Genomic DNA, 24,518 nt, shown 5'->3' with positions numbered 1-24,518 from the left:
TAAGGAAGAGACAGATGATACAAGACAAGTTTAAGGCTTTTATAAGAAATGAAGATAATATCAATAGAAATGGAACAATGAGAATATGGAGCTACTTTAAAGAAAACACATTCATTTCAGCAGGAAATAAATGCTTAGGTAAAGCATCAAGGTTAAAAGATATGAATCTGAGAGTCAATTGCTTAAAAGTGATAAAACTAAGACTGAATGTTGACAGAAAAGCAGAGCATTAAGGACAAAGCCGATGAGAATCTGCCAATGGAGGAACTGGAGGAAAAAGCCAAAGGGTAGAAATTAGGTAAGCAGAAGAATAAAAGAGGTTTGACAGTTACAGACACTGAGATTTCAAAAAAGGAGCTGTTAGCAATGTCAAATGTCAGAGAGAGGTCTGAAAACTGCAGAAAGTCATTATTAGAATTTTCAGGTAAAGCCATTTACAGTAAAAGAAGTACTTCGAAAGCTCCTACCACCAATAACCAACAAAAAGAACAAAAAATTGTTAAGGAAAAAAATAAAAATTTAGACACACCATCAGCAAGTAAAGGAGTACAACTTCATGCCACAAGTTTCACTACACAGTTTCAAAGGGAAAAAAAGGGAAAGTTCTGGCACTCTAGGCAGCATGCAAATGTGCCCAAAACTACCCAACTTCCAGAAGATATCCTGAGGAGGAAGAAGAAGTAACAAAATCCTGAGAAGTCACACTGGATACCCCAACATGAAAAGAGGCAGCAGAGACCGAATAGGCCCACCAAGGGAAAAATCAAGAAAAGAAGGAAGCTTCCCTGGACCAAGAGGGGACTTCAGAAAATGCAGGGAAGGCAGCCTTGCCTTGCCATTTTCCAGGGCTCTGTGAAGAACTGGTGGATGAAATGAAACCCAGGAGCAAGGATGTTTAGTGGACTTTCACGAGAGAGAGTGTCTCTCAGGGCTCTGGACAAGCCAAACTCAGTCCCAGCCAATACCTCCCCACCCCTCGATCACCATGCTCATATGACAAATAAGCCAAAATTAAAAGTAAGACCTTTTAATCCCATGGACAGAGGAGTGTAGTGGGCTGCAGTCCACAGGCTGCAAAGAGCTGGACACAACTGAGCAACGGAGCACGCAAAGTAAAGCCTAGCTTCTGATCCAGCTAACATGGCAGAGGCCACTTTTCCCAGGTCCACCCCACAAAACACAACTGCCAACACTGGAAAGAGCAAAGGGACAACCAGAGAAGAACTCTGAAAAGTCGGGGGAAAAGAGGTCGACTCCTTTGGCCCCAGGACTGGAAGACCAGCACAGAGGCAGAGGCAGGGTCTCCTGGGCTCCCCTCGCCCAACAGGAGAAGGTCGTCCATCCCTGGCTGCCCACCCGCTAGTCTGGGAACAAAAGGCCGTCGGGGAAGGCTGGCCTTCCCCCGGGATCCCACGGGGGTCCCTCTGGCCACATCGGGCCAGCCAGACACCACCAGCAAAGGAGACAGGCAGTAAGCCTCCCCAAAGATAAACAGCCAGGGGAGGCAGCCTCCTTCCCATCAGGGCCCGAGAATCCCCCTTTCCCCCAAGAGAAACGGAACGCGGCAGGAAGAACCAGCGAGAGCAACCCGGCCGCAGCTCCGCCCCGCAGGCCTCAGGCTCTCCTGCCCCCAGAAACACCGCAGCGGGCGCACGGATCCGGCCAGAGGGCTGCGCTGCAGCAGGAGGTCCCGTCCAGGAAGCCCCTGCTCCCTGCCCAGAGACGGCAGGGCAGCGAGGGGCACGGGGAGGAAACCCGATCTCACCCCTTCCCTCACCAACAACTGTCAGCAGCTCAGCCCAGAAAAACGTCTTCTACTCCCCCAAGCAGCACCAGCAAGGACCAGCGGGAGCCCTAGTGACACCAGATCAAGCAAACCAAGATAACAGCACAGACTCTGAAAACGGAACTGTCGCTGGAGCCACAGCCCGCAAGAACAGGCCAGGGACTGCATGCTAAATCTAAACAGTCATGGACTGCCTGTAAAAATAAAAGACTGAAATAGGCCCCCGAGTCTCCTAACATAATAGACAAAACATTGAAGCTTCAGTTGAAACTCACATGTCCTATCAAGAACCAAGAAAAAAAATCACAATTGAAACAAGACAAACAACTAATACCAGCATCAAGATGAATCAGATGTTGGAATTATCAGGAGAGGATTTTTAAATCAAACACCAAAGAAACGCTTCCACAATCCGTTATAAATTCTCTTAAAACAAATGCAAAACAACAGTTATAAATTCCCTTAAAACAACTGTAAAAATAGGAAATCTAAGCAAAAAAATAGAAGAAATTTTAAAAATATATGGACATTATAGAAATTAAAAATGTAGTAACGAAAATAAAAAAAACTTCACTAGATGGGCTCAGTAGTAGACAACAAAGGATACAGTGAATGTAAGAATACAGCAATAGAATTCAATCAATCCAAACAAAAAGAGGAAACAAACAGAAAATAATAATAAAGCCTTGGGGGCCTGTGGGACAATAACAAGGACCCAACACTCGGGGACCTTCCCTAGCACTGCAGTGGCTAAGACTCCACAGCTGCACTGCAGAGGGTGAGGGTTCAACCTCTGGTGGGAGAATAAGATCCCATACACCACGCAGCCAAAAAACAAGTAATATTCTAAAATCTTAAAAAAATGACCCAACATTTATATCATCTTGAGTTCCAAAAGAAGAGGAGAAAGTAGGGCTGAAAGAGTATTCAGAGAAATATGTGTAACTTCATGAATCAGAAATCCAGACAGTGTGGTATCAGCAGAGGACAGATAGCAGATCAATAGAACCGAACAGAGAACCTGGAAATAGACCCACACAAATACGTTCAACTGTTTTTTGACAAAGGTCCAGAAGCAAGTCAACAAAAGAAAACTAGCCTTTTTAATAAATGATACTGAAGCAATTAGATAACTACAGACTAAATAAAAGGGAAAAAAATGAACCCTGACCTAACACTATACACAAAAATTAATTCAAAAGAATCATAAACTTAAACATAAAACTGCAGAACTTCTAGAAAAGAGAAACCAGAAGCAAAATCTTCAGCATCTCAACCTAGGCAGAGTTCTTAGACTTCAAACAAAACACACAATCCAAAAAAGGAAAACACTGATAAACTGGGCTCATCAAAAGAAAGAAGGTTGCCCTGTGAGAGTACATGTGAAGATAACAAAAAGACAACCCACAGACTGGGAGAAAAGTTTGCAAACCATGTATCTGTCAGAGAACTAGTACCTAGAATTCATAATATCTCTCAAAATTTAACATTTAAAAACAACAACAATCCAACCAGAAAAGGAGAAGACAACAGACATTTCACAGAAGAGGATGTGAAAATGGCAAATGAACACATGAAACAGTGTCCAACATAAATCAGCCACTGGGGAAACGCAGTTAGAACCACAATGAGACGCCACTGCCTACCTATCAGAATGGCTAAAACAAAATGTGACAAGACCAGACGCTTGTCTGGATATGGAAAAACTGGGTCATTCGTTTGCTACTGGTCAGTAGACAAGAAATGGTACAGCCACTCCAGTTTCTGATAAAACTAAACATTCAACACCTTATGATTCAGCCATTGCACTCTTGGATATTTATGCAGAGAAATGAAAACACACATTCACACAAAAACTTGTACTCAAATGTTCACAGCAGCTTTATTTGTAAAAGCCAAAAGCTGGAATCAGCACAGAGATCCTTCAACAGGTGAATGTATACCATGGAATACTATCCACATTAAATGGGAACAATAGCCTGACACAGACAACTTGGATGAATCTCTAGGAATCCTGATGAATGAAAAAAGCCAACCCGACAAAGTCATATACTGTATGATTCCATTTATATAACATTCTTGAAGTGAAACATTTTGGGAAAAGGACAGATTAGGGGTTGCCAGCTTTAGCGTCTGCAGAGTAGAAAAGGGAGTGAGCATGGTTATAGAAGGAGAATGCCAAGGATACTAGAAGCAGTGTTGGAACTCTTCAGTATCTTGGTGGTAGTGCCAGATACGTGAATCTAGACTGGTAATAAAATATTACAGAGCTTAATATACACACAGCAACGGAGTACAATTAAAACTGGAGAAATATATGAATAAGATCAGTGGATTACTTGTCAATGTTAATATGCTGATTGTCATAGTTTTACTAAATTTTACTAACAGGGGAAATGAGACCAAATGTAAAGGGATTATTATTTCACATGATTGCATATTAATCTACAATTACCTCCAAAGAAATTTCAGTTTTAAAAAAAGTAATGCCCAGACCTCAAACTATCGGTTGGAGGAAGAACAATAACATGAAGAAAGCATGTTACTTTCTTCCACAAGTAATAGGGCAGAGCTGCCTACGTCAACCACAAAGAATCCAAAAAAGAAAATTATAAGGAAGTTATACAGTCATGTTGCAGACAAAAATTACAAAGAGAGACAGAACGCAGGTGGGAGTATAATACAGACTTATTTGTAATCTAAGTTCCAACTGGGCAAGGAATTACTCTGTTCTGAAGCGACTTAGCAGCAGCAGCAGCAGCAGCTTCCCCTACTAAGCTCTTCAGTGCTTGAAACAGTGCCTTGCACAGTACACAATAAAAATCTGGTACATGAACTAACTGGTTGAGTCTCCACTGCCTTATACCTGCATCTCTGCATGCCCTACAATCCCCATTTAGCCCTCTTAATTCTTTAGGACACTCAGTGATTCTAGATATTAATTCTAGGTATTAATTCTAGAATTAATACCAGGTATTACATTTACAACCCTGATCTATAGGTTAGAATTCAAACCCCTTTGCCTGGTAATCCAAGATGGTCTCAGACCACCTTCCACCCTCAAAACAGCACCACAACTTACTACCTATGGTCCCTTGAATGTCTCATGATCATACCTCTATGCCTTTGGAGATGTTGTTCCTTCAATCTAAATGTTTTTGTCCCTTGTCCACCTGGAGAATTACCAACAACTAAACTGTAAAGCCATTTTCTCTGTGAAACCTTCTCTGACCATCCGTACAACCATCGCTACCCAGGACAACTTAGGTGTTCCTTTTTCTCAGCTCTCAGGGACCATATATGCACATGTGATTAATATAACACTTCTCATAGTATAATTATTTGTACAGGTGTATCTCTCCCATCATACTATGATCTACATGAAAATAAGAATATTACAGATTTTCATCTTTCTATCACTAGGGCTAATATTACTACCCACATGCAATAGGCACTCAATTTATCAAATAATTGCAAGAGCGAATTCATTTTTTAAAAGATTCATAAATGAGATTTTAAAATAAAAATTTCTGTAATTTAGTGGATACTAAGCACAAATCAGGCTACCCTGGTAGCTCAGTCAGGAAAGAATCTACCTGCAAGGCAGAAGACTCAGGGTCGCTATCTGGGTCGGGAAGGTCCCCTGGAGAGGGAAATGGCAGCCCCCTCCAGTATCCATGCCTGGAGAATCCCATGGACAGAGGAGCCTGGCAGCTACAGTCAGGGGGTCGCAAGAGTCGGACACAGCTTAGCAACTGAACCTCCACCAAGCACAAGTCAGGCAGAAAGAGAGTACTGGACAAAAGGACACGCATGTTATCAGCAAAGACGTTTATTTTAAAGTACCGTCTTTTTAAAAGGTAAAACTAATAAAGATCCTAAAAAACTACTGACTATTTAGATTTACTTAAATCTTTCTTATTTAATGGTATTCAGTTTGGTATTTAGGATCAAGTAAGTTATCTTGAATTCTCAATTCACCATAAATAGTGACTAAAAACTTTAAAAGAACCATTAAAAATTGATATATTTTCAGAAATTAGAATTTCATTCTGTATAAAATACATCTATAAGTACATACTGCTTAGACAAAAACTGACATTATTAAACATCAAACTATGAAACAGATACCTAGTTTCTTTGGCAGGACAACAGAATTCCAATGGTATATTTTAAAAGGATATGTGTTAAGTATATGTTCTAAAATGCCTCTTGATTTTCAACTTTTGGCTTCACAACTGGCAATTTTTTTTTTTTTACATCCTCCAAATACACACATGAAAATAATGTTTTTATATAGCATAAGGAAACTTTAATCTGTATTTAATACTTCCTTTCAAGTAAGGGGAATTTATTTTAACACAGATTGTACATTGTAGTCAAAAATATTTCCTTAAATATTTCCTTTTTTAACACTTAAAAAAATTCAAATATAGCATGGAAGATATGCTTATTTAGAAAAATCAAAAGATAAGTGAATAAAAGCTGTGTAAAGAAACAGGAAGCCTTTCATTCTTCCCCCAAGACAGATTTTCACAAGCTAGAGGAAATTTAATAGAGTTTGAATTTATAATCCTTAATTAACAAAACTCATCAAGTCAGTTTATGGTTCAAGTTACTTTATCAGAATATGTTTGTTCATTGATAAAGACTATAAAACCATTAACCAAAGAACACAAATAATTACTTAACAGTATTTCTTACCTTTTATATGCTTCAATACTGACAGAAGTCAAGAAACAGTGACTATCTAAGCAGAATTTTAAGCTGCTTGTAGTAAGACAGAAAAAAGGTCACAAAAAGCCACCGAGTGTGCAAGTAATAACCACAGTTGCAAACCAAAAAACTGACCTCACATGAATACAAAACGAGGTGCTTTTTCAGAAGCAGTTAAGCAGGCAGAAATGAACAGTCACCAGAGTCTAACTATAAAGACAACATCATTCATTGCCAATTAATATATACTGACCTTGACTGCCTTTCAGATATGGTAACTAAAACTCCTCCTTCACTTTCCTTATTTCAAAGTGTTGCTTTAGATTAATTTAAAATAAAAGGGTTTTTTTTTTTGGCTGGCTTTTAAACTTGTCTAATTGTTTTCTGTTTTTTTAGTTGGAGTATAACTTCTTAACAATTTTGTTAGCTTCTGCCATACAAGGTGAATCAGCTATATATAGCCCCTCCCTTCTGAGCCTCCTCCCACTCCGCCCAACCCTTAGGTCACCAGAGCAGGAGCTGAGCTCCCCGTGTTACACAGCAGCTTTCTGCTAGCTATATTTATTTTACACATGGTAGTGTATACATGTCAGTGCATCCAACTGAAACTGCACTAAATTAGCAGACCGCCTATTGGAACAGCGTTAATAGACAAAGATGTTTCATTAAGAAAGAATACTGAATAAATTCTGTCTGAGGTTATAGACAAATGAACAACATGTTCGCTTTGAAATTAACTATTTTTTTTTTAACTTTAAAAACATATTTGAAATATTGATATTTAAACTTATTTGGGCAGAGCAGGATTATTAACAGATTTTTTTGTGTTTTAACCTAAACCAACAGGTATTTATTGAGTAATCATGGGAGTGATACTGTTAGGGATGCAAAGATAAATAAAATCCTGGATTACTGCCTTCAAACAATTTACGATGTATTAAGAACAAATGCAGGGAAGCCTGGCTCTGCAGGGAAGCCTGGCTCTGCAGTAAAGAATCCACCACCAAGCAGGACGCAGGTTCGATCCCTGAGTCAGGAAGGTCCCCTGGAGAAGGAAATGGAAACCCACTCCAGTATTCTTGCTTGGGAAATCCCATGGACACAGGAGGCTGGCGGGCTACAGTCCAAGCAGTCACAAAAGAGCTGGACCTATTTGCTGGCATATTCCTCAGTACCAGGAATATCAAAATGCATAAAACTATAGCCCCTAGTCTCAAGAAGCTCAGCACCTACTAGGGGTAACAAACAGGGAAACAGACAAACGCTATGAGATTAAACCGGTTCACAAACACAGATGGGTCATAAGCTCAGTGGGGATACATCCAGAGACCATCAGCGAAGCCCTCACAGAATATGAAAGCCTGAGGTACAAAGTGCTACAAAGGCAAGAAAAAGGGAAGACAGCTGAGCAGAGCACTCAAAAAACCTTTATTAAGAAGAAAACATCATTTCACAATCATATGTGTGTCATGATTCACACCTTAAACTCATACAATGCTGCATGTGAAATATATCTCATTAAAGCTAGCAAAACTATTGTTAATTTAAAAAGAAAAGAAAATCCCTGGCAAGCCTTGAGGAATAGTCATGAAAGGAGCGCATGTACACACACGTCTCTCTGCAAAGGTGTGCGTAGGAGGCGGCTTTGGAAACACTCCTGGGTTGAAATCCTAACTCTAACATGTCATAGCTGGGTAACTGTACATTTTAATTAACCTCCTAAAAGATCTCATCTTTAAAATAGGGACAGTAATACTGAGTTTGCAGGGTGGTTGTGAAGATTAGAAGAGATAAAGTAATAGGCAAGGCTTTGGAGAGACATTAAACAGCAGTCATTGCTAAGAAATCATGAGAGAGAGAGAGTACCACACAAGACAGAATATGGAAGAGCAAGTGATGGAAGAGGGCCCCTTTCTGAACACAAGCCTGAACACAAGCGAAGACAGCAGCCGGGAAAGCGGAGACCCTGTGTGCGAACCACGGCTCATCTGAAGGGAAACGGGAACAGAAGGTTAAAAGGATCAAGCGTGGCCACGCGGCATACACATCTGTATGTCCTAAGCTTTAAAAATACATTACCGAAGTACCTCTTGACTTTTAACTCTTCCTAAATGATCAATTATTATAAAAGAGTTCAATTTTCACGTTAAGGCCAATTTTTTTTCCTTTCAAAGAGAGTTACAATGTAGGGAGAAAGAAAACATCATTTCTCTCACAGAACGTCTCTGGTTTCCACCAAACAACTTCATCCCTGTTCCACACCCAAGTCTCATCCTTCCCTAGTCCCTTACTTTTTTCAGGTTTTATCTGAACCAGTTCTAGCTCTAATTTCAACACCTCAATGGTAAACTGGTCTAAACTGCAGGTTGAACCGTTACCATGGTTGCCTAGGAAAGGAATCTGTCTTTTTGCTTGGTGTCTCAATAAAAGACTTTCATCCATGCATTTATTCATCCAATAAGTACTTTTAAAATGTCTACAATACGCCAGACACTGAGTGAGGCCCTGAGCACAAAGATGAGAAAAGGTCTGGCCGCGGCCTCGGGACGTTTACTGGGAGAAAGGAAGCGCTCTAACATCAAACAGTGGCTGCTCTAAGGAGTCCCTGCACCCCGAGTGCAGTAAAAGCGCAGAAGCAGGAGGGCATCCCGGCTGAAGCGAAAGGAAGGAACAGCCCTCAGAGCACTGCCTTCCTCACTGCGCTTCCTCCTTCCTCCTCAACCAAAATACGGCTCTCCCCACTCGGAAAATACTGCTAACATCTTACCTCCTACTTTCTCCCCCCAAATCTCCCCTTGTTCCTAAATGCCATGTAATTCTTAGAGAAAACCAACCAAGTTTGTGAAACTCCAAAGCCAACAGGGAAGGAAGGAAGACGACACCGACCGAAGGCCAGTCCTGCGCCAGCAGCGGAGAGAGCGGGTGCCGAGGGCTCCGCTCACTGCGCTGGGCCCCGGCGGTCTCTGCGCACTTGCTTATGTATTATTTGCATCTCAGTCTACTTCCCACTTGAAACTGTGCATTTTTCAAAGATGAAAACGTAGGCTGCTACAGCCTTATAATGTCCACAGCGATTACATACATATTCCTAAGGAAAAACAACTGGTTAGGAGGTGGGAGTGGGCCATGGTTGGTGGGGGAGTAATTCCTGCAGATTTCTGTTGTTCTAGGCGAACTTTAATTGCCAGCTGGTGCCCACCTGCCAATGCAGGAGATGTAAGAGACTCAGGTTTGATCCCTGGGTCCAGAAGATCCCCTGGAGGAGGGCATGGCAACCCACTCCAGTGTTCTTGTCTGGGGCATCATACGGACAGAGGAGTCTGCAAAGCTACAGTCAACGGGGCCACAATGAGTCAGACACAACTGAAGCTACTTAGCACACACACACGTATACCAGTGGGCTGAAAACAACATCAATCTCCTAGTTCTTTTTTTTTTATCTTTGACTTAATGCAACCAAATGTAAAAACCTCAGCAAATGTATATTTAAAGCTGGAATGATTAAAAAAATAAAAAGTCAGAATAAATAATTTTATCTCCAGCAACCTTAGAGAATTAGAAGGAAAAAGTAAATTGCAAATAAACTTTGAATGAATAATGTTCCATGAAACCAGGGAAGTCTCAAGAAAGATATTAAATATACATAAACTACATATTATAAAAGAAAATATAGATAAATCATGAAAAACAAAAAAGGTGGGGACTGTTCAAGATTAAGAGAATAAAGAGATAAGACTCAAATGCAATGCATGAAACCCAACTGAATTTTGAATCTAAAAACTCAAAAAAAAAAAGTTCAGGAACAACTAGGGAGACTTGTATATGAAACATTACATTAAACATATTCTTAAACTAATGCTAATTTTCTTAAATACTGACATTATAATCATGCAAAAAATTATCCATATTCTTAGGAAACACATGCTTATTTTATACACTGTAATATAATGTAAGATATATATTTAGTATATTTTCAAATGGTTTTTAAAATATATAAATATATAGAAAGAGACAATGTAGCAAATGCTAACAGTGAGTGGGCACAGATGAACGGCAGTGTGGGCGTTCACTGTCCAGCACTGGCATTTTCGTCTGAAGCACTGAACGTTTTCAGGATGGAACACTATAGGGGCAAAAGAGCATGAGAGGCTGCCAGCTGGATGGACGCATCAGAGGTGAAAGCGGCACCAGTGTCAGCAAACACAGGCAGTGCGACCCTGGGCGGGTCACGGGCCCTCCCGAGGTCTCAGCGAAGCTAAAAGAGGGGGAGTGGATGACCTCTAAGCTATCCTTCCAGCTACAAAATCCCATTATTCAACTACTTCAAAATTCAAAAGATAACCAGATGTGCAGAGGAAACTCACACAGGGCTGTCAAAAAAAGCATTTAAAACAGCTAGCCAAATGCTTGGCACATAGAACACAAACAATAAATGTTAACTCTTGTCTTTTGAAAATATTGTAAAACTTCTTCAGCAAAAAAAAAAAAAGATAGATATGACTAATTAACTTATAACTTATACCTTATAAAAATAAGTAAAATTGGAAAGATCTACTTTAATATCTATTCAATTTCTACTGAATTAAAAACTATGTCAGTTTGAGCCACAAGTAAAACAAAACAAAGTACTAATTAGTACATGTAATAAATTTGTCAGATGCTTTTATTTCCAGCACTAATGTTATTTGTAGCATTATAATTAATTTCCCTTTTGGAAAAACAACTAATTCTTGAGATAATGGGAAAGATAATAAACTAAAAAGGTTCTGTACCTGATGCTAGCATCCACACGGTTGCTCAGTACCCAAAACCCATGGAGTCATCCTTTTTTTTTTTTAAATTGGAGGCTAATTACTTTAGAATATTGTAGTGGTTTTGCCATACATTAACATGAATCAGCCATGGGTGTACATGTGTTCCCCATCCTGAACCCCTCTCCCACCTCCCTCCCCATCCCTCAGGGTCATCCCAAAAGTCATCCTTGAGTATGTTGTCTCTTTCCACACCAAAAATACCCATAGATATTTTACAAAAATAAAGGAATCTCAAATTCATCCATCTCCCTCTTGTTGCCAGCACCAGGGCACCACTATCTCTCACCGTAGCTCCTAAAATTGTCAGCTTTTACCTTCAGCCACTCAGTCCATTCCTCTCAGAGTAGCTAGAATGATGATATCATTTAAGGACAAAACAAACGACATGCCAAACCCTTCAAAACTCTGAATATTTCTGTAACTTCTTCCTACCTATCTTGGTCTCTTCCACTATGTCAGCCACACTAAAGTTTTTTCTGTTTCTCAAACTCCCCAAGCTCTTTCCTCCTTCAAAGTTCTGTATCCACTATTCTTTTTTTTTTCGTTTTTTTATCCACTCAGCTTTATTAAAATATTATTGGCATACGACATATGCAAGTTTAATGTATATAATGTGATAATTAGATGCATGTATATACTGTGATGATTGTCACAAGGTTGGTTAACATCGCCATACCTTCACATAATTACAACTGTGTGCGTTGCAGGGGTCATGATATTTCAAATCTACTCTCTTAAAAACTTTCAAGCATACAACATCTTTAATTAAAGTCATCATGTTCTGCATGAGATCCCCAGAACTTACTCATCTTATAACTAGGAATTTGTACTCTGACCAGCATCTCCCTATTTCCCCCACTTCTCAGCCTCTGGCAACTACAATTCCACTCTACTTCTATGAGTTCGGTTTTTTAAGATTCCGCATAAAAAAGCGAGAACACACAGCACCTCTGTCTGTCTGACTTATTTCACTCCTCTGTTCCTTCTAATGAGAACGCTTCCACCACCAAAACTATTACCACCGCCGCCCCTCCCACACACAGCCTCCTTGAAACAGCTCCTTCTCATATATAGGTTTCCCCTTTATTACCAACTCCTCAGAGGAGCTTTCTGTGACCATGCTATCTGAAGTAGCTCCTGAGATCGTATCTCCAAGTCATTTGCTTCCCTTCAAAAAATACTTACTGCAATTCATAATTATTTTGTCAGTTTATTTTTTTACTTGTCCCAATTTCTAGAATATGGGCTTCCCTGGTGTCTCAGCAGTAAAGAATCTGCCTGTAATGCAGGAGATGTGGGTTCAATCCCTGGGTCGGGAAGATCCCCTGGAGAAGGAAATGGCAACCCATTCCTGTATTCTTGCCTGGAAAATTCCATGGACAGAGGAGCCTGGCGGGCTACAGCGCATGAAGTCGCAACTGTCTGACATGACTTAGTGACTAAACCACCACCGCCACCAACAACAACCTCAAGAATATAAGCTATAAAGACAGGATATCCAATTTATCCATCAATGTATCCCCAGAATCAAGAAATTCTCCAATCCTTAAATAGAAGTCCATGACTGTACATTAAATGAATGAATAAAACAGTAAATGAATATAGGACTATGTTAAAATAATGGACTACTAATGCTATTGGTAGAAATACAAAAACCAGAAAGAGAAGTAAGTCTTTGAGAAGAAAAATAAAATACATTGAGTTTGGTGCCACGTAGTTGAAAATATGGGACTGGTGGGCACACAGGTCAGGAAAGAGGTTGGGCTTCTGCTGATTGTGTCAGCTGAAAAAAAAGAGCAAGTGCATCAAAACCATTAATAGAATTCAGGATGAATGCCAAGCAAAAAAATAAGCAACACAAACACAAAAGGATCGCAGCTTGCCTAGGCAGGAGAATAATCTAACACAAAGAACAGTACAAAATTAAGACAAGCCAAAACTGCTTCAGTTTGAGAGAGAAAAAAAAAAATATATATATATATATATATATATGTACATACACACGTATGTGTGTGTATATATATGTATATATATTTAGTAATTTACTAAGAGGAGTAGAGGAATCCTACCTTACTACTATTCGTTGCTGGTCATATCTTAGCTAAAGCAGCAGATCCATGTTGAAGGACAATGCATTAGGGGTGAGGAAGCCACTTGAGAAAACGCGCAGGGAATGACCACAGATCTCTGCAGAAAACATGGGCTGCAAGAAGAGATTCAACGAGTCAGAACTGCTCCCTACAGGCAGAAAGCTAAACAGTGGCCACACAGAGTATGGTGGGCTCCTACGGCTCACCACGCTCACCACGTTAAAAATCAGGATCTCGTGCTTACCCAGCTTGTCCACTCTCTGCCCTTTCTTTCCACAACTTTCCCCGTGAGTAAAGCATTTTATCTTCTCCCCAACCTGTACCTTCAGTTTTGAAAAGGTAATTCTATTTTCACAGCATCAAGTTTGAAACATATTAGAAGAAGCAAAATTTTAAATATTTATATATAATATGTTAAGACATTACAGCCTAAGATAGCAACTCACTCCGGTACTCTTGCCTGGAAAATCCCATGGACAGAGAAGCCTGCTACAGTCTACAGTCCATGGGGTCACAAAAAGTTGGACACGACTGAGTGACTTCACTTCACTTCACTAAGAAATAACTGTGTAAGAAAAACTTAGTCAAAGGCTGAGAAGGTTTGGGAAGGATGCTCCTGGCAAACACCTACTTCCCCTGTCTAACATGATTCAGTATGCCAAAGCAAGGCTCCAGCACTGGCTGTTCTCTCAATCCTTGAAGCTAGGCTCTAAGATGTTCCTTGGCCACTGACTTCATCACTGATGATGAAATCTGAGGTTTACACCCCTATCACAGTTTCTCATTTTTTGTCTCATGCCTCCGTATTTCTAACCTTGACTTCTTGGTTTATAATGAACTCTTTCCTATCAAGCTTCTCTTTTTTGTTTGCCTATTCTATATCCTGTCATCTCCCCTGCTTCCTTCACTTTCACATGAATCACATGAAACATATAGATGTTACCAATAAACATCCCCAACCTTGGCTCAGAGAGTAAAGAGTCTGCCCCAGTAGAGGAGACCCGGGTTTGATCCCTGCATCAGGAAGATTCCCTGGAGAAGGGAATGGCAACCCACTCCAGTATCCTTGCCTGGAGAATCCCATGGACAGAGGATCCTGGAAGGCTATAGTCCATGGGGTCACAAAGAGTCAGACACAACTGATTGGCTAGCATATATACTTCAACCAATAAGTAACATTACTCCTTTCTTCCTGGTGAGGAAACTAACCAAACACAGTACATCAGGAATATCTTCCAAGCCTCCTACTCATCTAAGCTCTTTACCCACTTCCAAAAGCATTCCTTCTTTGCCCCTAGATAAGCATTTCACTCCCAGATGTGGCAAGGTTCTCAATGCTCGAATGGGTTGGACATCTACATACAACGAAAGCATTACTATATTCCTCTCCTTCCACTAAACTGTGATATAATGAAGAGCGGGGATTATTATCAGCATCCCACATATACAGTCAGCATCCTACACAATACCTGTAACATTACAGCCACCGACCAAGTGACTACCGAATGGACGAAATTCCAAGGTGAATTACGACTTGCTCTGATTTGCACACTTGGTGTAAAGCAAGGATTTATCAAGAGCTGCAACATTAAATGATAAAATCAATACTTGGTATTGATTAAAATGGTATTTAAGTACGACGATTTTAATCATGACTTCTCTCTTAAACTGCTTTCAATAGAGTATCTTCAGCCTAACCTTCAATATTACAGTAAACAGTATTACTTATAGATTTCCAAGAAACAAAACGTAGTGAATGTGTACCTAAGTGTACACATTACATATGTCATCTAATTCCACTTCAAACACAGACTTCAAAATTACTGGACAATTCATTTAATTTTAAATTTTTTTCAGCTTCTCAATCAGCAAAGGAACTTGAGAACTGTCTAGAATTCCATATTCTAGTCTCTCATTGTGATAAAGAAACATGACTTTCAAAGACTTAAGAACACGAAAGACAACTGTTCAACTGGGACTTCCTATCTGACATTGAGAAGTGGCAAACGTTTTGCTTAAGGAAGTTAGTGAAGTACCCGTTTGTTACTTACGCATCACTCTCTTAACTCAAGTCTTTTCTATAATCTTTATTATTCAATAAAAATTCAATATTATTCAATGAAACAGTCATATTTTCCACTTGAAATAGTTTAGGTTAAAAATAAGTAACAGCTTTCAGGGTAGTATCTCTAAATGGAACATTTCCTTGTTCAAACAAACCCATGAATAAAACTTACATTCCTTGTATTACTTCAAAGGTATTATCATCCTTATCAGAGCCCAGCAAAGGTTGCTACAGACAAGTGAAAATGTGTAACAATCACTTTCTAGTTCACCTTAACCATCTCCACCAACTGGGTCAACTGTGCAGACTGTCACCCCTAACTCACTCACAACCAAACATAGCTCCTGTTCCCTGAGCCCGCTTCCCTCTGTGAGGGCCAGGCTGAGGTGGGAGACCCAGAGCGCGCTTCCCTTTGTGAGAGGGCCAGGCTGAGATGGGAGACCCAGAGCGCGCTTCCCTCTGTGAGGGCCAGGCTGAGGTGGGAGACCCAGAGCGCGCTTCCCTTTGTGAGAGGGCCAGGCTGAGATGGGAGACCCAGAGCGCGCTTCCCTTTGTGAGAGGGCCAGGCTGAGGTGGGAGACCCAGAGCGCGCTTCCCTCTGTGAGGGACAGGCTGAGATGGGAGACCCAGAGCGCGCTTCCCTCTGTGAGGGCCAGGCTGAGGTGGGAGACCCAGAGCGCGCTTCCCTTTGTGAGAGGGCCAGGCTGAGATGGGAGACCCAGAGCGCGCTTCCCTCCGTGAGGGACAGGCTGAGATGGGAGACCCAGAGCGCGCTTCCCTCCGTGAGGGCCAGGCTGAGGTGGGAGACCCAGAGCGCGCTTCCCTTTGTGAGAGGGCCAGGCTGAGATGGGAGACCCAGAGCGCGCTTCCCTCTGTGAGGGCCAGGCTGAGGTGGGAGACCCAGAGCGCGCTTCCCTCTGTGAGGGCCAGGCTGAGATGGGAGACCCAGAGCGCGCTTCCCTCCGTGAGGGCCAGGCTGAGATGGGAGACCCAGAACGGGCTACCCTCTGTGAGGGCCAGGCTGAGACGGGAGACCCAGAACGCGCTTCTCTTTGTGAGAGGGCCAGGCTGAGGTGGGAGACCCAGAGCGCGCTTCCCTTTGTGAGAGGGCCAGGCTGAGGTGGGAGACCCAGAGCGCGCTTCCCTCTGTGAGGGCCAGGCTGAGACGGGAGACCCAGAGCGCGCTTCCCTCTGTGAGAGGGCCAGGCTGAGGTGGGAGACCCAGAACGCGCTTCCCTTTGTGAGAGGGCCAGGCTGAGACGGGAGACCCAGAACGCGCTTCCCTTTGTGAGAGGGCCAGGCTGAGACGGGAGACCCAGAGCGCGCTTCCCTCTGTGAGGGCCAGGCTGAGGTGGGAGACCCAGAGCCGGCTTCCCTTTGTGAGAGGGCCAGGCTGTGAGAGGGCCAGGCTGAGGTGGGAGACCCAGAGCGCGCTTCCCTTTGTGAGGGCCAGGCTGAGATGGGGGACCCAGAGCGCGCTTCCCTCTGTGAGGGCCAGGCTGAGGTGGGAGACCCAGAGCGCGCTTCCCTCTGTGAGGGCCAGGCTGAGGTGGGAGACCCAGAGCGCGCTTCCCTCTGTGAGGGCCAGGCTGTGAGAGGGCCAGGCTGAGGTGGGAGACCCAGAGCCCGCTTCCCTCTGTGAGGGCCAGGCTGAGACGGGAGACCCAGAGCGCGCTTCCCTTTGTGAGAGGGCCAGGCTGAGGTGGGAGACCCAGAGCCGGCTTCCCTTTGTGAGAGGGCCAGGCTGAGGTGGGAGACCCAGGCTGCAAAACAGAGCAACACTCACTCTCAGGGTCCTGCAAGCGCCACCCAGCAGCTCCGTGACCCTGAAAGGGAACGCCGAGGTACACTTTGGGTCCCAGTATCTCTCTTGCCTCACCCTAGTCCTGGCCCTACTTCTCTTTCTAACCTTTACTTCTCCTACTTCTCTAATCAGGAATGTCCCAATTCTGATAAACCAAAATCTAATTCTGGAAAACCAAGTATCTAAAATTAGGCAATGAATTCAGATTTCACTTTATATTCGTTTAAAATCATGTTTTCGAAGAAAATTTCTTGTTCATGACATGACGTCAGGTGAAAAATAGATCAGGTAGGAATAATATATACACAATATATTATTACACAATATAATAATATACAATAAGGGCCTAAGTCTTTAAAAAAGGAAGTTGCAGGCTTCCCCGATGGCTCAGTGGTTAAGAATCCACCTGCCAATGCAGGAGACACAGGTTCGATCCCTGGTCCAAGAAGATCCCATATACCACGGGGCAACTAATTCCAGGTTTCACAACTACTGAGCCTGTGCCCTAGAGCCCGGGAGCTGAAACCACTGCGCCCCTGCGCTCCAGAGCCCACACTTCACAACGAGAGAAGCCACCGCAATGAGAAGCCCAAGCAATGCAATGAAGAGGAGCTCCCACTCGCCACAGCCAGAGAAAAGCCCACACCGCAACCAAGACCCAGCACGGCCGAAAGTAAATACACTTCTTTAAAAAGCGAAAGCTGCACGGGTGTGAGATAGACTTGTGTTGTCCTCGCTTCCTTTCTTTTGCACTGCACTGGGCTCGGCTGTGTCCAACTCTTTGCAGCCCAATGGAGTGCAGCCCGCCAGGCTCCTCCGTCCATGGAATTTCCCAGGGGACAACGCTGGAGCAGGCTGTCATCTCCTCCAGGGGATCTTCCCGACCCGGGGATTGAACACGCGTCTCTGCGTCTCCCGTGCTGGCAGGTGTATTCTTTACCAGTGGTGCCGCCTGGGAAGCCCCCTTTCTTTTGGCGGCAGCGTTTCACCATTTTCTTCTGCTGAACTACCCTTCTCGCTTGTCAATCACTGCTGTCTGGGTGGCACTGACCACTCCCACTCTTAAGTTCCCGGAATGAACAAAAGTTTTTGGAATTAGCTGCAGGCGGAACGGGCATCCAGGTCTGGAGCATCAGCATATTCCTTGCCCCAAGCAGTAGTTCAGGGATGAGCATGTGACCTACTGGACCAGTAAGACTCAATCGAAAACTTCTAGAAGGACAACTTTCAGCCGAGATTGGTAAACTAAAAGAAGACAATGAGTTCCTACTTGACAGTGAGCCAACCCAAAGAAGCACCGAGAGATGACAAGAGCGATGAAAACTCTGCAAACATTTGTCTCTAGATTTAATCACATCTTCAGTTCAGGGGAGTTCAGATGTACATGCTGGAATTCGAAGTTACTGCTGAGAAACAATTCTCAAGTCCCTGCTCAGAGTCTCCTAAGGAAAAGGTACTCCCAGGATACCTGTATAACAGATAGACTCAGAAATAGACATAGTAACTCCCTAAAGATAGGGACCTCCAATGAGCTTTAGAGAAATAAAGTCCTTTCCTTCCCTTGCCTGGAAGACATTTACTTTACATCCTTTTCTTAACTTATATTTCTTATGTTACATCATATTTTTTACTCATATTGACCAATATTCTAGGTTAATAAATCTAAAGACTCTTTCCCTCTCTCCCCTCAGATCCACTCACTGAGTTCTCTCTCTCCCTCTGCAGGGTGTTCTCAGCCCCATTAGTGTTTTACACTTAGTAACAGGAGGGTAATAAACTACTTTTGGTGGTTCAGTCGCTAAGTCGTGTCTGACTCTTGCAAGCCCATGGACAGAGAAGCCTGGCAGGCTACAGTCCATGGGGATTCTCCAGGCAAGAACACTGGAGTGGGTTCCCATTTCCTTCTCCAGGGGATTTGCCTAACCCAGGAATTGAACCCAGGTCTCCTGCACTGTAGGCAGATTCTTTACCAACTGAGCTACAAGGCTTACTTATTATTTCACTCAACAAACATTTGCTGGGAGGCTCTTAAGCTGTGTGTCATGCATTTTTTCTATACACACACACACACAAAACAGAGGGCTACCCCTCTATTACAGGGTAAGAAGTGACTGGTCCATAATCAGCAAAACATCTAGTAAACTCGCAGCTCTTGAAAATCAGACTGCTGGCCTACTAAGACTGGAACAGGAGGACACTTACTAAAAACGCCAGGATATTGCTTTATTGCCTACTAGGCCACAGTCTTCAGTAAGGCCCTTCAAAAAAGCAGCACATTTTTGAGTGAAGTCTTAATAAAAGGAAAACATTTTCAGTCTTTCACCGCAAATCCAAGATGGCTGATAATCTTGCAGTTTACAATGTTGAAAATCAAATATCCCTAAACTAAAATTCATGTTGTTAACCACATAAAATAAAAGGTGGGGAAACCATGGTGCTCCAGGCCCTTCCACAAGCATCCTCAGTTCAGTTCAGTCGCTCAGTCATGTCCAACTCTTTGCGACCCCATGGACCACAGCATGCCAGGCCTCCAGGTCTATCACCAACTCCTGGAGTCTACCCAAACTCATGTCCATTGAGTCGGTGATGCCATCCAACCATCTCATCCTCTGTCGCCCCCTTCTCCTCCTGCCCTCAATCTCCCCCAGCATCAGGGCCTTTTCCAGTGAGTCAGCTCTTCGCATCAGGTGGCCAAAGTATTGGAGTTTCAGCTTCAACATCAGTCCTTCTAATGAATATTCAGGACTGATTTCCTTTAGGATGGATCGACTGGATCTCCTTGCTGTCCAAGGGACTCTCAAGAGTCTTCTTCAACACCACAGTTCAAAAGCATCAATTCTTTGGCGCTCAGCTTTCTTTACAGTCCAACTCTCAAAAGAAAGAGTTGGACACGACTGAGCAACTAAACTAAACTCACATCCATACATGACTACTGGAAAAACCATAATCAAAACCAAACCGTCCATTGACAAGATGGACCTTTGTTGGGAAAGTAATGCCTCTGCTTTTTAATATGCTGTCTAGGTTGGTCATAACTTTCCTTCCAAGGAGCAAGCGTCTTTTAATTTCATGGCTGCAATCACCATCAGAAGTGATTTTGGAGCCCAGAAAAAAAAAGTCAGCCACTGTTTCCCCATCTATCTGCCATGAAGTGATGGGACCGGATGCCATGATCTTAGTTTTCTGAATGTTGAGCTTTAAGCCAACTTTTTCACTCTCCACTTTCCCTTTCATCATGAGGCTCTTTAGTTCTTCTTCACTTTCTGCCATAACGGTGGGGTCATCTGCATATCTGAGGTTATTGATTATTTCTCCCGGCAATCTTGATTCCAGCTTGTGCTTCTTCCAGCCCAGCGTTTCTCATGATATACTCTGCATATAAGTTAAATAAGCAGGGTGACAATATACAGCCTTGACGTACTCCTTTTCCTATTTGGAATCAGTCTGTTGTTCCATGTCCAGTTCTAACTGTTGCTTCCTGACCTGCATACAGGTTTCTCAGGAGGCAGATCAGGTGGTCTGGTATTCCCAACTCTTTCAGAATTTTCCACAGTTTATTGTGATCCACACAGTCAAAGGCTTTGGCATAGTCAATAAAGCAGAAATAGAGAAGTATCACTACGAACAAAGCTAGCAGAGGTGATGGAATTCCAGTTGAGTTATTTCAAATCCTAAAAGATGATGCTGTGAAAATGCTGCACTCAATATGCCAGCAAATTTGGAAAACTCAGCAGTGGCCACAGGACTGGAAAAGGTCAGTTTTCATTCCATCCCCAAAGAAAGGCAATGCCAAAGAACGTTCAAACTACTGCACAATTGCACTCATCTCACATGCTAGCAAAGAAATGCTCAAAATTCTCCAAGCCAGGCTTCAACAATACATGAACCGTGAACTTCCAGATGTTCAAGCTGGTTTTAGAAAAGGCAGAGGAACCAGAGATCAAATTGCCAACATCTGCTGGATAATCGAAAAAGCAAGAGAGTTCCAGAAAAACAAGCATCCTAGTGAAAGATGTATTAACAACCTGGGAGCAGGACAAATTAGTTGTGCACTGTTACTTCAAGAATTTGCTAGGAAAGGCCTAGAGATGGAGGCCAAGAAGATTGAGAAGCCTAGGATTTGCTTGATTTCAAATCTCATTACTACTGACATACTGAACTGGGAAATTCTTTGTGGGAGGCTGTTCTATGCATGGCAGGATGTTTATCAGTACCCTGGGGCACTGCCTCTCCACCCCACCAACACCTGCCTACTCACTCCACTACCCCCTACTGTGACAATAATAATGTCTGCTGCAGACATTGTTAAAGGTCCCTATAGGATAAAAAAAAAAAAAAAAAAAGGCCCCCTATTGGAGACCCACTCACTGGGTTAGGGTGGCAAAGTTGCTTAGAGACATACCAGGCAACAGTTTGATTCAAAGACTAGGATTTGGGCTTTGGGAACTTGGGAGAAGTTGATCAAATACAAATAAATCAAAAACTTACTAAGTTCATAAGAAAGTTGTATTGCCAAAGAAACTCAACAAAGGTTTGTTACTGCCCAACCCTCAAAATGTCTCCCTGGACTCCAACCTCTCCTCAACAGCCAAACGACTCCTGAGGCCACGCAGTCCCCAGTAAGGGCATTCTTCTCAACACCCATCTTGGCCGTGACCAGGAGGAAACACAACGACCTTCCCAGGGAGGGGAGAAAAATGGATAGATATGTTGGCTAACCAAAAATCTTATTCCATTGCCAAGGCAAAGAGTTCGTGCCACCCCTGACCAATGAAATAGGTACACAGCGTGAACCGGAAAATCTCTGTGGGTTACTTCCCCTTTTTCTCTTTTCCAATTCAGAGTTTTTACTGTCCTTACATTATTCTTCTTCTATCACTGAACGCTGGCTTTATTATAATCAGTTATATTTATGACTTAACCATAAGTTCCTTGACCCTAAGGCTGTCTTTTCAAACAGAATTGAGAGAAATCACCCAATGATCCTAGACTTACGCAGTAATTAAACAAGTCTTTCAGCTGTCTTCCTCTATTGGGGCTCAAGTGGCAAACGCATTGGAAGTTGTAAGTGAAACACTGCATCACGTTTGGGGAGGGCATTTTTTCAGAGGTTTCTATGTAAGGGAGGACACAGAGGCACGCTGGGAAGATTACAGTGAAAGTCTTTTCATCACGCTGGTCTAGCATCCACTCCCTCTTCCCACAGTCACAGGACCTTCCTCCTGCTTCAGTTGAACCTCCCACCTGGACTCTCCGTCTACCTGGCTCCCACCATGGGACTGACCACGATTCCTAGTCTCAGTTCCAGTAGTTCATACCCGATTCAGATCTGGGCTATCATCACATGCTAATTTCCCTGACCACAGGCTCAGGGATGAAAAAATGACCCAACTCATTCAATGAAATGCAATCCCAGGGCCTTTGCTAAAATTACGAGTAGGAAAAGTGCTGTCTAGGCTGGGCTTGCTAAACTGAAACAGTGTAAGCTAACAGGGAGTGCCAAAAGGAAAATTTCTACCTGAAAGCATATCTAACACGAGAGACAGCCACTGAGTTTGCTGAGGTCATCGTTTGAGCCCCGCAATCCATCCATACCTGAAGAGAGTCCACTCCTCCGGGCCCCAGTGCCCTAAGATACTGTGAATGGGGTTTTGGTCTCATGCAAACTGAAGGGTATTAAAAAATCTAGTATCAGTTACCAGTTATCAGACAAAAGTGGTGTTAGTTTTCAGTCCAAAAAAAAAAACCCCAAAACCAGAAGTGATAAGCATTAAATTCAGTTCAGTTCAGTTCAGTTGCTCAGTTGTGTCCGACTCTCTGCAACCCCATGGACTGCAGCACACCAGGCCTCTCTGTCCATCACCAACTCCCGGAGTTTGCTCAAACTCATGTCCATCGAATCTGTGATGCCATCCAACCATCTTATCCTCTGTCGTCCCCTTCTCCTCCTGCCTCAATCTTTCCCAGTATCAGGGTCTTTTCAAATGACTCAGTTCTTTACATCAGGTGGTCAAAGTATTGGAGCTTCAGCTTCAGCATCAGTCCTCCCAATGAATACTGAGGACTGATTTCCTTTAGGATGAACTGGTTGGATTCCTTGCTGTCCAAGAATTAAATTATTTGCCTAAATTCATACAACTAATCACTGGTAGCACAGATGCAACCCTAAGTGGGTCTAGTGCTAACGCTCTTCTTTCTCAAGAAAACAATATAAAACTTCTCTGTGCTTTAAAGTCACCTGTAGCCAAAAAGTAAGACCTTACCTGAAGTGAATATAGCATTTGTTAAACAACCAAAAAAGAAAGAATCCCACAACTTCCTGCTTTCTGTCCCATTCCTGCAACAGCTTGCCTCCTGTACAACACAGAACATTTCTGCATTATTTTTATAATGTAAACTATTGTAAGGACATGTAATAGCAAGTGTCTCTAAGCTAAGCCACACTTCAATCTTAGGGTAAATCAGATCCAAAATAATAATAGATCAGAACCTTAGAAAAAGGCCATCACCACAGACAAGCGACTATTCTGTTATAATTAGTTGTAAAACTCAGAAAAGGACACCCAAATCATCTTATAAGTGAGAATACGATAATTTATGTTAGTATTTTAAGATATTTGTCAGAATGACATTAACTTGTAAAAAGGAGCAGCTACTTGGAGTCAAATCTCTTTCAATATTATTGTCAAGTATGAGAGAGAAGGGAAACGGGATAGAATTTATGAATCTAAGACCCCTGACATTTTCAAAAAAATCTAAAAACTATGAGAATTTTTGACAGAGCTGGAACATTAAATAATGATGTTTCACAAGCCAACTTTTGTTTCCCTAGAAGTACGCTGATTCATATCCCGATTCATTGGATTCACCATTCTATTTTTAAACATATTGAAAAATGTCTATTCTCTGGCTATGATCTACCACTTTCTTATGCCTCCACTTTTCCTTCACTTCTAGCAGTTGTTTTCCTTTTCAATAAATTTTTTACAAAAAAGCAACATTTTATCACTTGACAAAAGTTATTATACAGGATAACTTCAAACTGAGAACAAAGTCAAGGTGACATGTGGACACTGGGTGGTTGGACGGGGTCATGCATATCTCAGGGTCTCACTTCCAATAAGAGGAGATTATTTCAGTAACACTTCAGATATTTCAGCATGAACTGAGTCACTCCCAAGTAGATGAAATTGCTGTTAAATCCAGGACTGCTAATGGTTTGCCATATTTTTGCTTTTATCAT

At 42.4% G+C, this 24,518-nt stretch overlaps 1 protein-coding gene across 29 annotated transcripts in view; it reads right to left on the bottom strand.

Moving 5' to 3' along the window:
* The window catches only part of FER (FER tyrosine kinase), a 484,930-nt gene that overhangs the window by 409,519 nt on the left and 50,893 nt on the right, over window positions 1–24,518 (bottom strand). For 3 of the 29 annotated variants that reach the window (XR_014058060.1, XR_014058068.1, XM_081505338.1), the window contains exon 2: window positions 13,386–13,519. The exons of 10 other annotated variants lie outside the window; for them this stretch is intronic. The gene's annotated coding sequence lies outside the window, so the exon portion shown is untranslated. 16 more of the 29 variants (XR_014058062.1, XR_014058073.1, XM_081505343.1 and 13 more) reach the window with 13 other exon arrangements.

This window comes from Giraffa tippelskirchi, chromosome 6, assembly GCF_054371585.1.
Source record: "Giraffa tippelskirchi isolate mGirTip1 chromosome 6, T2T-mGirTip1v1.2.pri, whole genome shotgun sequence".
NCBI classification, from domain to species: Eukaryota; Metazoa; Chordata; class Mammalia; order Artiodactyla; family Giraffidae; genus Giraffa; species Giraffa tippelskirchi.
Note: the sequence above shows the minus strand (reverse complement) of the source record. Positions and strands in the feature narration are given on the sequence as shown.